This window comes from Odocoileus virginianus, chromosome 15, assembly GCF_023699985.2.
Source record: "Odocoileus virginianus isolate 20LAN1187 ecotype Illinois chromosome 15, Ovbor_1.2, whole genome shotgun sequence".
Taxonomy (NCBI): domain Eukaryota; kingdom Metazoa; phylum Chordata; class Mammalia; order Artiodactyla; family Cervidae; genus Odocoileus; species Odocoileus virginianus.
The window spans coordinates 29,044,149-29,060,416 of record NC_069688.1 but is presented as its reverse complement, the minus strand read 5'-3'; the positions used below and the strand labels follow the sequence as shown (position 1 = coordinate 29,060,416).

Sequence of the window (16,268 nt, the reverse complement as noted above, 5' to 3'; positions counted from 1 at the left end):
AAGTCTAGCCTTTTTCCTTGCATATCTATAAACTCCCACTTCAAAGTGAGAAACACCATGCATTTACTTATTTGTTCAGTTCCAGTATACATAAATAGTGTTTTCAGATGTTCATCTGCATCCTCATAGAAAACAGCTTTATCAACCATAACACAGTGCTTCTGTATAGTTCCTTTGTCTTCGCTCACGGCTTCCACTGATTTCCCAAGCTACTTAGGACAATGTCTATGTCTCCTTTCCATTCAGTGAGGGTATGACATACACTTTTAATACAATTAGAGTATTGTATCACATTTTTCATTCTATCTCAGGACACCTCCAACTTCCTGAATGATTTTTCTTTGACTGTGTTAAGGTCCACGCTTTGTGCCAAAATGTTCCATGCTTTTTGACAAATGTAGAGTGCCATGTATCCACCACTACAGAATCACAAAGAATAGTGTCACCACTCTAAATAATCCTATGGGCTTGACTTACTCAGCCCCTTCCTCAAACTCCTGCAACAACTGATCTATTTACTGCTTCTACAATTTTGCCTATTCTAAAATGTCATATAAATGGAGTCATCAGTAATGAAAACTTTGTCTGTGTAGGCTTGCTTCTTTAACTTTGTCAAAAGTTCATAAATAACAGAAATAAAACCAATGAATCACCAAAGTAGTTATAAGTTTATTTTGTACACATCATAAAGACTGTTCATGAACCAGGAACACAGAACCAAAACATGGAATGAGGCTCTCCACTCCAGAATTCTTCCTTGAAGAATCTCATAGACAGATGAGTCTGGTAGGTTACAGTTCATAAGGTCACAAAGAGTTGGACACAATTGAAGGGACTTAGCACGCATGCATGCAGATTTACTTCAGGGAGAACGGCTTGCAGCTCTTTCAACTGTAATCCACTCTGCTCTACCAGAGCACTCTTGGGGTGGTGGTGAGATGTAGAGAAGAAGGAACATTCCATAATCCTCCAATCAAGTCTCAGGCTTTTAAGGTCCTATATTTCAGGGCTGCGACTTTCAGTCACAATTTCCCCAATAGTTTAGATTTTCTCTCCCTTATCAGTTTCACATGTTAAAAAAAAAATGAAAGCAAAGCTGTTGGACTAATTTTGCCTAAAATCATGAACCCCTTGAATCTGAACCAAAGCTGTTATATTCAGGTTCTGTTCTCCTAACTTCAATGCTCTATTGGTTTCCTGAAGCTCAAACTAGCAGAGTATCTCCAGCTCATATTAAAAGCATGTGTTTTGGTAAAGGCATGTCTGTAGTCAAGGGACATCTGAAAGGAATGCTCTGATGCTTTTCCCTTCAGCCCTTAATTTCTCCACCAATGTTAAATGAAGTATATTATCCTTTAAAGATCACCTTACAGGATGCATGTGTGCATGCCAAGTCACTTCAGTTGTGTCCAACTCTGTGGGATACTATAGACTGTAGCCCTCCAGATCACTCTGTCCAAGGGATTCTCCAGGCGAGAATACTGGAGTGGGTTGCCATTCCCTTCTCCAGGGGATCTTCCCAACCCAGGGACTGAACTTGGGTCTCCTGCATTGGGGGCAGATTCTTTATAACTAGCATCACCAGGGAAGCCTGGATACATACTCTGATATCCAGAATCCAGATGTAAACACTAAACCCTCATCATCTGTGTGGATTTAAGCAATTTACCTAACATCTGTACTGTTTACTCAACTGTTAGATGAATAAAATAATGGCATGAAATGTAAAGTCTTCTGAGAGAAATAAATGAAATGGCATAGGGGTTGGGCTTTGCACAATGGTGGCATAGATTAAGTGCTTAGTAATTATTAACTATCATCATTTTAAGAAATCTTTAAATGCCATGGATGTATACACTGTATCTAAGAGAGCTGAATACACAGAACAAAGGAGAAATAAAAGTTACTTCAAGTAGGCATCTGAGAACCTGTGAAGAGATATTTTGATTTTTACAATGACTAGGAATTTGTTCTGTTGTTTAGCATTCTGGGGCCACCTCTTCCCCTTAAACTATCTCTTTTCAGAGTTTAAGGGCAACAGCAAAATGCCTCATGACAATTGCCTCCTGGAAGCCCACATCACCATTGCTTGATCACGCGTGCCCAAACCTGTCTCAGTACCAGCCTATATTCAGGCTGCTGTGCTCTTCGGTTAGATATGTTTCAATCAGTCTTAACTGTTAATTGTCCAGGACATTACAAGACATAATATCTGTATGTATAAGGAACAGCATAGCCAAACTAACCCGGTTTGCAAGGTACATCACGCACATTGTATTGCTTCTCTGATTTTCCCACTCTACCCATGACAAGTTGGCTATGTTTATCAGTTGCTCTCACAAAATTCAAAGACCTCTTTTTAACAATGCCTGTCAGTCTTCTATATAAACCTTTAAAAATAAAATCGTGTATATGTACAGATGCTGAAGCTGAAGCTCCAATACTTTGGCCACCTGATGCGAAGAGTCAACTCATTGGAAAGGAGCCTGATGCCGGGAAAGATTGAAGACAAGAGAAGGGGGTGAGAGAGGATGAGATGGTTGGATGGCATCACTGACTCAATGGACATGAGTTTGAGCAAACTCTGGGAGATGGTGAAAGACAGGGAAGCTTGGCGTGTTTCCATCCATGGGGTTGCAAAGAATTGGAGACAACTTAGCAACTAAAAATAACAACAAAAACATTAGTAGGAAAATGTAGATATATTTCTAGATATAACTACACAACCACACTGAGTATGGATCCGGACTCAATGGTTTCATTAGGATACTAGTGAATTCTTTTGTCTCAGGTGCCTATGGCAGTGTCTACTGTAGTTTTGGTTCCAGCCTTTTAAATCATTATGGTTCCTCAATTTCCTACCTCCTTTGCTTTAGTTTTTATGTCCCTCTTCCCTATCCTTCTTTCTTTCACATTTATTTAGAAGTGTGTTTCAGGCACAGAGTTAAATTTTGTCCTCTCACCACAGTACTAATGGAACAGTGGTCTGCCAGTCCATGAACAGCTAGTTTCTGGTGGACAGAGAGAACAGCACAGAAGTTAAGAGTAACCAGTTAGAAACACTTACAGCCATTGAACTTTACTAAGACAGTGAATTTTAGGTCTGATTAATCTAGCAATAAAAGGTGGGGCTCAGGATTTTCCATGCATTTGTTCTTAATTCCATTTGCCTAGTAATGTGTTTCCTACTCTCTTAAGTTTAGATTAATCTAAGCTTAAAACTTCACCAATCTCATGGATTCTGGAAACCAGTCAATATGCTTATAACAGATTTATTTCTGCTAAAGGAATACTGCAATAGATTGGAGCAAGTCTAGTCAAACAATCTTTCATGAAGAGCTAGATTTTTCTTTAATTCCAAATCTGTTTTAAGCTTAGATTAATTTAGTCTAAGGAATCAAAGGAAAGCACCTTTGGTGTGACCAGAAGCGCCTCCAAATTCAGGCCTCAGAACAGCCTGTGAGAATGACACTAACATTGTTGCTGCTTCCACTGTCACAACGCAATCCGACCCTGGACCACAGGGATTGCAGCTATTTGCTGCCACTGAACACAAGGATGCTGGCATATCCACTGCTCTTGAAATGCTGTAGTCCCTGCCTTCAACTCTTTGCATCACTCACTTTAGATTTAAATTACTGGGATACAATATCCTTTTGCCAAGCCAAGATCTGTCATCAAATTGCTTCTTAAAATACCTATAATGTCTATGAATGCTATCTGCCACTGATGGCCATCCCATTTGTGGTGGTTCACCTTTTCCCAGGAGCCAGACTTTGGTTATAGACATAGGCTAGCAGATGGGCCCTGGGTAGTCACTGAAGATACTGAAGAGGTTCAAACCAGGGACTGAGAAACAACATCATGGCAACATTCCTAAAACACATGCCACCTATTTTGTTGTTGTTGTTGATAATAAAAGCACGCTTGCATAATTGCCTCCAATACTCAGGAGTATGTGTTCCCCTAGCGGCAATGTTTAACTAAGGGCATGAAGCTTTAAAATTCCCAGACATACAAGCTCAGCATCAATACTGCTCCTTATTTAATCTTCATCCCCAGAAAGAAAGAAGAGGTATCTAATCTGTAAGCCAGAGTTCCCCAGAAGTCATAAGAAGAAAAATATCAAAACTACATGGAAACTGATGACTGACACATGAGGGTCTGGACATCATCCCCAGTGTAAAGCTGATATAGTCTCTCCTTGATATCTTGTTTTCCTTTGCAAAATAAATATTAATACAGCAATTTCATGCTTTCTCAGGAGAGAGCCAGAATTATGTTTCTAATAAGAAGCTGCTATTAAGGAACAAGGCAGAGGAAGCCTCTAATAATGGGAGTAAAATGACATAAAATAACGTATCATGTTGTGGTTTAGTCACTCAGTCGTGTCTGATTCTTTTGCGACCCCATGGACTCTAACCCACCAGGCTCCTATGTCCTTGGGATTTCCCAGGCAAAAATACTGGAGTGGGTTGCCAGTTCCTCCTCCAGGGGGTCTTTCAGACCCCGGGATTGAACCTGTATCTCCTTCACTGGGAGGCAGATTCTTTACCACTGAGCCACCAGGGCAAGCCCTTTTCTTTCATTACCATCCCCTGAACTCATTTCCAAAGCTACCTTCTTGGCCAAAGGTGATGACTTCCCCATCAGCTGAGGTGTAGCTGGAGCATGTGGCTCCACCTCAAATCAGTTTGGCTACACCTCAAACTGATGGGGAAGTCATCACCTTTCGCTCCAGTTCTCTTTACTGCCATCACTGGAAACCAGAGTTTGGCTGTACGAAAGTGACTGCAGGTGAGGCGCACATAAGAGATAAAAACGTTTTTCTATGTGTTATAAAATAGTATATTCTGATGGTTGGATGTGGAGAGGAAAAATAGAGGAGGCTTGGGGAGAGCTTGCTGTTTTCTTCACTGCAGAACTGAGTAGAAAATAGTTCCAATGACTTAGCATGTGACAAGCTCTTAGTTATCGTCCAAATTAAAATGAATTTCTGGAGCATGGAGTGTCTGTAAGCCTGACATTTGTAGAAATGACAGTTTGTCTGAGAAAAAGCTTTTAGCATATTCTCAGCAGTAGCTAAATGTGAAATGCAAGACCTCTCCCTGTTCTGAGGAGTGATTTTTTATAGAGATCTCATGTGTGATTATATCATTTTGAGGGTGAAGGAGAATTTAGGATATTCTTAGTGTATTTTGCCTCAACATTTCCTATGCCCCTTTTCTACAAAGTAACCAAGTTTAAAATTCACAGAATGCACAACTATTATGATACTATATATAATTCCAACACCATAGAGACAGTACTAAAACAATGCAATTCTGTTGGTGCAAAGAGTAGCAAATAACATTTTGACAAGAGCAAATCTAACATTATATATATTATATGTGTTATGTATTATATATATATTTTGTTTTATATTTTAATTTTTAAAACTATGGAAGTATGATAACATATTTACAGGAAAGTTGAAAAATACAGAACAAGGTTACATAGAGTTTCACTGTATATTACAACTATTTTTAAGCAGATAAATTAAGATTTTTAGTTGGAGTTTAAATATCAGACTCCCAAAAATTAATAGAATAAATATACAGAGAAGTAGAAGGATGTAGTAGACATGAAAAGCACTGTGAATCAATTCAGCATAATTAAGATTTATACAGTTTTCACACAACAGTAGGAAACAAATTCTATTCAAGTTCCCATAGACTGTAAACTAGAAGTCAGTGTAACATATCCAGAGACACAAAAGCAAGATGCAAAAATGTCTGTTCTCTCATCACTTAACATACACTGTCTTAAGTATGAGGTGGACAATGTATTCATTGGTATGATCTATGCAGAATACATCCCTGGCCAGTGTTATAATTTCTAGTTCCTCATTCATAATCAAACAAAATGTCCCCAAGATCTGGCCTGTCACAGAAGAACACAGCACACCGTTGAAACCATGTGACTTGGACTTGAGGCATCAAACTCTACTTCCTGTGTTTTCAAGTAAGAGAAAGTCACCCTTTTGACAGAGTCCAAGAGCCACTTCCAAAAAGCCCCATGTGACTCGCATATTAATCTTACCAATTTTAAATTGCATGGTTGGTGGCATACATAGAATTGATGGTCTGCTTCCTAACCTGCATTGCTGGAAGTTTGTAGGGACCATCACGTTTTTCTCGGAAATGACAGAACTTCTGATTTTAGTACAAGACTATTTTGTACAGAGGCCAGGCTAAGTGCTTCCTCATTCTGGAGATTTGAGTTACATTAGGAAAAATGCTGATAGCAGGTGGGAAGTGCATGTTCTTTCCATTGGACCGACTCCTATGAATAGGAAAGGAAAGAGATTAGAATACTGTCAAAATTAATGGAATGCTATTTTCATGTCAGATAGAATTTCATGAAAGTTTTAGAAACAATTTCAAACCACTCAGAGCGCTGATGCTATTACAGATTGTTGAGTCTGTTTGGCTTGTCATTTGAGGACAAGACCCATTTCACATTCATTACTGCATACCCGCTGCCTTTCACGGTCCCTCACTTCTAAAATTATCTCATTTAATGAATGCATAAACAACTCTGGATAGCTCAAGGCAGACCCGGAGATTTGGATTGTTGTGAGAACTAACTTATCTATTCTGTCTTGATTCTCCCCTTTGTAAACAACAATAACTGAATTTATTAACTGGTTTCATATGACAGGCACTATTTTGAATGCATTGCATTCTAATTTATTGAATCCTCATAACAGTCCTTAGAGATTCTGTTATTTCCTTTACACAAATGAGTATGCTGAGACCCAGGGACGTTAAGTGGCTTGCTGGAGATATTACAGTTATTAAGTGACTGAGCCGTGATTTAAGCTAGTGTAGTTTTGGGTCCTGAACTGTGATCACAATCATTCCCCTATGCTATTGAAGGCACAAATGAGTTTAAAGAAGAATAATAAAACTGGCACCTCTCAAAATTTTTTGGCAGTTTCAGTATCTAAGCAGCTTATGTTTATCTCTTGATTAATAACACTTTTCACTGGGATCCAGTTTATTGATAAGCCACTTGGATTTCCATGCTTTTTAAAATAAATGTAAAATAAATCTCTTTCTTATAGCACTCAACTCAGAACACTTCAAATACCTCTAAATATTTGAGACAGGTTCTTTTTTGGAAGAAAATGTTTTCTTATCAATATTTCTACTAGTTCACTTAGAAATACTTAAACATGAGAAGTATAAAACAGTAACATACTTGAAGACATAATTGGGCGTATCTTTTCATGTGTTTATTGTATATGGCTAAAGTGCATTAAACATTTTGTACTGCAATGGAGACAACAATGTCTATGTCTATCATAAAGTCCAGCCCTTACTGGACACACAGAATGTTCTGGGTTACAACGCACCTTCCCTTGGCCATGCAAGAGTAGCTGAAATCCCACTAATGCTCTAAGTTTGAATTTCAATGGAAATTAATTAAATTCACTTGAAAATCCTTGCAGCACTTAAATCTCACTTCTTTTTTCTTTTAAATTGAGATGTAGTTGATTTACAATGCCATATTAGTTTCAGATGTATAGCAAAGTGATTAATACACACACACACACACACACACACACACACATGCCCATGGTCTTTTTCAAAGTCTTTTCCATTATAGGTTACTACAATATATTGAATCTAGTTCCCTGTGCTCTATACAGTAGGTTCTTTTTGTTTAGCTCATACATAGTAGTATGTGTCTGCTAATGCTAAACGTATTGTTTATCCTTTCCCTCCACTTTTCCTCTTTGGTAACCATAAGCTTGTTTTCTGAGTCTGTTTCTGTTTTGTAAATAAGTGCATTTTTATCATCCTTTTAGATTCCACATATAGGTGATATGATACTTGTTTTTTGTCTGACTTCACTTAGTTTGATAATTTCTAGATCCATCCATGTTACTGCAGAGTACATTATTTCATTCTTTTCTGTGGCTGAATAATATTCCATTGTATGTATGTATGTGTTTATATATGTATATCCCATGTCTTCTTTATCCTGATTAAAGTGTTGGTGGTAATGGTGTATTATCTTCTTTTGTTATTTTTGTTTTGCTTTATGTAGGAACTGAGATCTGTGCTATGTTCTTTCCAAGGGCTGCTTCTAAAATAATTACTATTGCTCAGCCCAGTTGGATGGAACACTGGTGTATTAATGTTTAAAAAGCTATTTTACTTTTGGTTATTTATCCAAAGAATAAAAAGCACTACATACAACTATATGTTCATTGCAGCATTTACAGTAGCCAAGATATGGACACATTCACACATATATATGTATGTATATATATGTGTGTATACATATATATGTGTGTGTACGTGTGTATAATGGAATACTACTCAGCCATAAAATGGTGAAATCTTGGCATTTGCAACAGTGTAGATAGAACTTGAGGGTATTATGCTAAGTGAAACAAATCAGACAGAGAAAAACAAACAATGTATAATGTTACTCCTTTGTGACATATTAAAAAATTTAAAAATAAATGAATAAACGAAAGCAAACCAAAGCAAACACACAGATACAGAGGACAAATTAATGGTTACCACAGAGAAGTGGGGAGGAGAGAGGGTGAAATGGGAAAAGAAGTGCGACTGTACGGTGACAAAGAGAAATTGCACTTTAGGTGATGAGCATGTTGTAGGGTATGCAGAAGTCAAAATATAATGCTGTACACATGAAATTTATCAGTCAATTCAGTCATTCAGTCATGTTCAACTCTTTGTGACACCATGGACTGCTGCATGAAATTTATATAATAAACCAATGTTACATCAATTTTTTAAAGAACTGCAGAATGTGGTGCTATCAAACATGCTTTCAACTACAATATATTTTATGTGTAACAACCAAATCACTCAACTTCACTTGCTTCTTGTCCCTCATTTGTCCCATGGGAATTATGGTAGTCCATTCTCATAGATCTGTTTATTCATTCATTACTTCATTCCATCAGTCAACAAACAATTCTTGAGCATCTGCAGGTTCCAGGCAGTGTTCCAGCTGCTAGGTAGCCTACAATGAATAAACCAAGTCTCTTCCTTCTGCACATTACAGTGAAATATTTTGAGGATTAAAAAAGAAGACTGTAGGTTAAACTCTGAATACCTGGTGCATAGTAACCCCAAAATATATTAGCTATTTTCATAACTAACCTAGAGCATTTCCTTACCATACGAGTTTAAAAGGATGATCAAAACCAATCTGTAGGCCCTGATAGTCTCTATGGAAACACAGAGATTATCAACTAAAGAGAAATAATGATTTGAAAGGTATACTGAAACACAGCTGTAGAGTGATTAATTTTGCTTAAAATTGCAGGAAAAGCTTGGCAGAGGAGGGGTTTTGACATTTCATATTTGATCAGAATATGAAGGAGAAGGAATTAACAACTGGATAAGAAAAGAAATGGTGGGACCTCCTTGGTGGTTCAGTGGTTAAGACTTCACCTTCCAGTGCAGAAGGTGCAGGTTCAGTCCCTGGTCTAGGAGCTAAGATCCCACATGCCTCATGGCCAAAAAACCAAAGCATAAAACAGAAACAATATTGCAACAAATTCAATAGAGACTTTAAAATGGTCCACTTTAAAAAATTCTTTAAATAAGAAAGAAAAGAAAGAGCAACTGAAATCTGGGTGGAAGGCACAGTATAAGGAAAAGTCAAGAGATGTGATGTTTCATGAAAAAAGGCGCAAAATGGTATGGACAGAAGCTACAAGACAAGAGATGAAACTGGTAAGGCAAAGAGTAGTCATATTGTAAACAGCCTCAAATTCATACATGCTAAGAAGTTAGAAACCATCCTAAACATAGTGTGGAAAAATAAGAAGCTTTTAAACCAGACAATGACAGGATTCAGTTCAGTTCAGTCGCTCAGTCGTGTCCGACTTTTTGTGACCCCATGAACCACAGCAAACCAGGCCTCCCTGTGCATCATCAGCTCCCGGAGTCCACCCAAACCCATGTCCATTGAGTCAGTGATGCCATCCAATTATCTCATCCTCTGTTGTCCCCTTCTCCTGCCCTCAATCTTTCCCAGCATCAGGGTCTTTTCAAATGAATCAGTTCTTCGCATCAGGTGGCCAAAGTATTGCAGTTTCAGCTTCAGTATCAGTCCTTCCGATGAACAGCCAGGACTCGTTTCCTTTAGGATGGACTGGTTGGATCTCCTTGTAGTACAAGGAACTCTCAAGAGTCTTCTCCAACACCACACTTCAAAAGCATCAATTCTTCAGTGCTCAGTTCTCTTTACAGTCCAACTCTCACATCCACACAAGACTACTGGAAAAACCATAACCTTGACTAGACAGACCTTTGCTGACAAAGTAATGTCTCTGCTTTTTAATGTGCTGTCTAGGTTGGTCATAACTTTCCTTCCAAGGAGTAAGCGTCTTTTAATTTCATGGCTACAGTCGCCATCTGTGGTGATTTTGGAGCCCCCCAAAAATAAAGTCAGCTACTGTTTCCCCATCTATTTCCCATGAAGTGATGGGACCAGATGCCATGATCTTAGTTTGCTGAATGTTGAGCTTTAAGCCAACTTTTTCACTCTCGTCTTTCACTTTCATCAAGAGGCTCTTTAGTTCTTCTTCACTTTCTGCCATAACATTGGTGTCATCTGCATATCTGAAGTTATTGATATTTCTCCCGGCAATCTTGGGCTTCTTCCAGCCCAGCGTTTCTCATGTACTCTGCATATAAATTAAATAAGCAGGGTAACAATATACAGCCTGGATGTACTCCTTTTCCTATTTGGAACCAGTCTGTTTTTCTATCTCCAGTTCTAACTGTTGCTTCCTGACCTGCATACAGGTTTCTCAAGAGGCAGATCAGGTGGTCTGGTATTCCCATCTCTTTCAGAATTTTCCACAATTTGTTGTGATCCACACAGTCAAAGGCTTTGGTATAGTCAATAAAGCAGAAATAGATACTTTTCTGGAGCTTTCTTGTTTTTCAATGATCCAGAGGATGTTGGTTCCTTTGCCTTTTCTAAAACCAGCTTGAACATCTGGAGATTCATGGTTCACATACTGCTGAAGCCTGGCTTGGAGAACTTTGAGCATTACTTTACTAGCATGTGAGATGAGTGCAATTGTGTGGTAGTTTGAGCATTCTTTGGCATTACCTTTCTTTGGGATTGGAATGAAAACTGACCTTTTCCAGTCCTGTGGCCACTGCTGCATTTTCCAGTTTGCTGGCATATTGAGTGCAGCACTTTCACAGCATCATCTTTTAGGATTTGAAATAGCTCAACTGGAATTCCATCACCTCCACTAGCTTTGTTCATAGTGATGCTTCCTAAGGCCCACTTGACTTTACATTCCAGGATGTCTGGCTCTAGGTGAGTGATCACACCATTGTGATTATCTGAGTCGTGAAGATCTTTTTTGTATAGTTCTTCTGTGTATTCTTGCCACCTCTTCTTAATATCTTCTGCTTCTGTTAGGTCCATACCATTTCTGTCCTTTATTGAGCCCTTCTTTGCATGAAATGTTCCCTTGGTTTCTCTAATTTTTTGAAGAGATCTCTAGTCTTTCCCATTTTATTGTTTTCCTCTATTTCTTTCCTGAGGAAGCCTTTCATAGCTCTCCTGGCTATTCTTTGGAACTCTGCATTCAAATGGGTATATCTTTCCTTTTTTTGTTTGCTTTTTGCATCTCTTCTTTTCACAGCTATTTGTAAGGCCTCCTCAGACAACCATTTTGCCTTTTTGTATTTCTTTTTCTTGGGGATGATCTTGATCCCTGTCTCCTGTACAATGTCATGAACCTCCATCCATAGTTCATCAGGCACTCTGTCTATCAGATCTAGTCCCTTAAATCTATTTCTCACTTCCACTGTATAATCATAAGGGATTTGATTTAGTTCATACCAGTTTAGAAACATACCCATACAGATTGGAGTGTGAAAACACAGAGATAGAAAGATCCATTATCATCTGTGGAATAGGCAACTTAGGTGAGATACAAAGGAGTATCACAGTGAGGTGAAAAGGTGGACAAATATATTACAAAATCACTCTAAAGGAGAACCAGGACAATTTGGTGAAAATAAGGAGGCAAGGAAGAGATTAAGGGAAGTGAATCTTTCCAAATGCCATTTTCATCATGTTTTAGTTGGTAACATTGAATATTGAAAGCATCAAGACTCAGAAAGAGTCAGAGTGAAGAAGCGAGGAAGAGAACAAAGGAGGAGAGGAAGAACATGGTGCCAGGAGTTTAGAGATTAATCAGAGATTTTGTATGTGTCTGTGTGTCTATGTGTGTGTGTGTGTGTATAATAGTTACACATATATTTACATATATAGCAATTGTATTATATATATGTATATAGACATATGTTTGTATGTACTTATATATTGCAGCTATGAAATTAAAAGATGCTTACTCCTTGGAAGGAAAGTTATCACCAAGCTAGACAGCATATTAAAAAGCAGAGACATTACTTTGCCAACAAAGGTCCATCTAGTCAACACTATGGTGTTTCCAGTGGTCATGTATGGATGTGAGAGCTGGACTATAAAGAAAACTGAGCACTGAAGAATTGATGCTTTTGAACTCTGGTGTTGGAGAAGACTCTTGAGAGTTCCTTGGACTGCAAGGAGATCCAACCAGTCCATCCTAAAGCAGATTAGTTCTGGGTGTTCATTGGAAGGACTGATGTTGAAGCTGAAACTGCAATATTTGGCCACCTGATGTGAAGAGCTGACTCATTTGAAAAGACCCTGATGCTGGGAAAGATTGAGGGCAGGAGGAGAAGGGGACGACAGAGGATGAGATGGTTGGATGGCATCACCGACTCAATGGACATGAGTTTGGGTAGACTCTGGGAGTTGGTGATGGACAGGGAGGCCTGGCATGCTGTGGTTCATGGGGTCGCAAAGAGTCAGACACGACTGAGCGACTGAACTGAACTGAACTGTGTGTGTGTGTGTGTGTGTGTGTGTGTGTGTGCTGTTACTGTTGTCCAGTTGCTTGGTCATGTCTAACTCTTTGCAATTCCACGGACTGCAGCATGCAAGGCTTCCCTGTGTATATATATATAACTTTGTTGCCCTTGGTAAATGGCTATTTTGCTATTTGCTATTCAGGAACAAAATTGAAATAAATCAATCAAGCAGCATGCAGAAACAGGACACAATAAAGAAATATGGTCCAATTTCACACACAAAAACAACTATAGCACAATAGACTCTGGATGAAGAAGACAGCATAAACAGGGACTAGGTGAGCATAAAGGAGGAGGCCTAATAACTACATTGAGGACTTTTATAATCTAAAATGGCGCCACAGACATGATTTTTTCCTAACAAATTTCAATACATTAAAAATAAAAGAATCTAAATCTAGAAATTAGAAAAGCTCAGTGAAACAGGGAGGGAAATGATCATTTTGTTTTATGAGAAATTAAGGTGCAGAGAGGCTTCACATCTAATAAAGAAATCTGACACTCAGACTCCAATCGTTTTTATAATTTGAAGGATCTTTTCACTGCATCAGTCTTTTTGTCTTTCAGATGTAAAATAAGAAACTTACTGATGTAACAAAAGAATACTGACTTATTGGATGAGGTGAACTTGGCAAGATACTAACAGAAAGCAATTCTATTTTTTCTTACCATTTCTTTTAATACTAGCTATTGGATAATACATAATTAACAATATGACCAGGAAAGTTCAACATTAATATTTTCAAGTTTCTGCCAATTAAAGGCATCTTTATCTCTCGGTTTGTCTCTATCTTAGGTAAAACACTCTGGCTTATTATTTCTCTGCTACTGGCTCTATTTCCGTGCCTCTTCAGAATGTGTACCTGGGGCCTCAACAGGTTAGGGGTCAGCAAAGGTCATAACGGCTGGTTTTAAGGATTTTAATCTGGTCTTCTGGGTTTCTCTCATAAGATGTTTTTATGAATGTCTCAGAAACATCGAAAGACTTCCCAGGTGGCGCAACTGGTAAAGAACCTGCTTGCCAATACAGGAGACCTGACAGACGTGGGTTCAATCCCTAGGTCAGGAAGATTCCCTTGGATAGGAAATGGCACCCCATTTCAGTATTCTTGCCTGGAAAATTCCATGGACAAAGGAGCTTGGCGGGCTTCAGTATATGAGGCCACAAAGAGTCGGACACGACTGAGAAACTGAGCAGGGGCAGCAGAAGCATTGATCTTAAAGTGAATTTTTGATTGCAGTTTCATGGAGTTGGAAATGCCGCCTTCCATCTGGCTGACAGAAAGTAAAGCTTCTGTACCTGGAAATCCACCCCCACACTTATCTGAAGTGTTCCCATCATTCCAGGCAGAAAGCCCTCTTGAATGGAATCATCTCAAGATGTCTTCCCCTTCCATCATTCCACTTTTGAGGTAGTTGAGACTGATCCCAAAATGGCCTCTTAGATATCAATAAACACATCAGCCCAGAAGGCAGGCACACGTCATCACGTCCCCCAGATCACACCTGTCAGACTCTGTGAGAGGTTCTCATGGAATGTGGAGTTGAACAACTTGAAGCACCTTTTTCTCAACTTCAGTTGAGGTTGGGGGCTTTGGTAGGAAGTTTCTAAGAAGACCCTCATAAAGAACATGTCAGTTTTCTTCTTCCCCCACATTTCTCAGGGATCCTTCTCACATCTCAGCCACACAAATGCAAACATATTTTACATTAGAAGTTGAAAATTCTATATTAGTTTTCTGTTTTTCTGTGCAGATTGCCGAGAGCAAATGACGAACATTCCTGTTTTCTCTCTTTAGGGGCAAGGGGCATCACAGGAAAATAAAGCCATATGTGTTGTTCAGTGTCTCGAGTTTTAATCTACAACACATTAACACTTCACATACCATCTGCCACAATAGGAAAAATGGAAACAAAGTAAGTGCTTCATGTCTATTCAAATACATGGTGCTGAAGCCAGACATAACAAAGAGGTTCTTATCCTGTGCTTCTTCATCCAGGACTTCCTGTTGGCCCCACTCCCTCTTCCTCCTTCCCTAGCCTTTCTCTGACTTCCATTCATTCCACTTTCCTTTTTATGACATGTTTCCTTTATTTTTTTTAACTCTCCTTCCTGAGAAATGTTTGCTGTAGAGAGTTCATAGAGCTGCACTGACTGTAGTTTAGGCTGTTTTCCCAGTACATGGCAGGACATTTGTCTCACAGGCAGTTACATCATCTGAACTGGCTCAGGGTCCAAGGAGAACCCTGCTATTACTTAAGCCATCTCAATCAGCAGCTTTCCACAGGAAACAATGCTATCTTTATGCACAAGCATTGTGACTACTGTTTCCAATAAGAAAGTATAAAAGATTTAAAATAATGAAATATTAACTTGAGAATACTGAAATTTGTGAATAAAATTACTTTTGTATGGAATATGCATCCCATGTTCATAAATACAATGTTATGCAGATTTTCAGAGAAGATAACATGTGATGTTAGTATTGCTAGTACTGACCCTAAAAAGTAGTGATGTAGATATAGAGTTATTTTTTAACTTTTAAAAATAAAATCTGATCCAAGCTAGCCTCCATAATTATGTCCTGAATTGGAGTTTTCTATCTCCTGCCAATAACAAGGCTATGTCCCATGAGTCCTTTAGCCCCAGTAGACTTGACACAATTGAATGATCAGGCAGTGTCCTTTTGCTCTCTTTGGCTTTATAACGTTGTGATCAACAATATATGCCTGGCAGACTTCCATGTCAGCCTTCCCTCCTAACACTCATTCTGTCCTCCATCCCTCTGAACACATACCAACACTTGCATGTACATACAAATCTGTGTGCACAGCACTTTAGCAAGTGCTTGATGTTTACTGAATAAATGAGGATGAGAGAGTTAATGAATGAAAGCATATTAAGGATACATTGCTAAGTGGTTCTCTGATGGAGCCGAAGTACAAGAATTAGACAATTTGATTGACCATCCCAATCCACAGACTAACTTTGATCATTTGTAAGAATGGTAGCTGCAATGATCTCTTCCATTCCCCTCTTAAAACCTATTCTTCAGGTTCTGTCTGATGATCTGGCATTCACAGATGATAATGTTCTTCTATGAATTACCTTCTTCAAACAGAAATTATCAGTCACTTTTTGCATGACCTTTTGTTCTCAATCTTTTACAGTGTAGCTATCCTCACTATCAGACAATAGAAATTGTTCTCACCCAAATCAACAAAAATCTTTAAGTTGCTAAATTTAATCACCTACTTTCAGTCCTACATACCTTCCTTGTAGTACTT

At 38.6% G+C, this 16,268-nt stretch overlaps 1 long non-coding RNA gene across 1 annotated transcript; it reads right to left on the bottom strand.

Moving 5' to 3' along the window:
• Positions 1 to 649: 649 nt before the first annotated feature.
• On the bottom strand, positions 650 to 11,378 carry LOC139038466 (uncharacterized). The gene is made up of 2 exons (XR_011491470.1): positions 8,897 to 11,378; positions 650 to 6,324 (listed from the first exon to the last, which is right to left on the bottom strand). It is a non-coding gene; the product is annotated as an uncharacterized lncRNA (long non-coding RNA).
• Between the last annotated feature and the right edge of the window lie 4,890 nt (positions 11,379 to 16,268).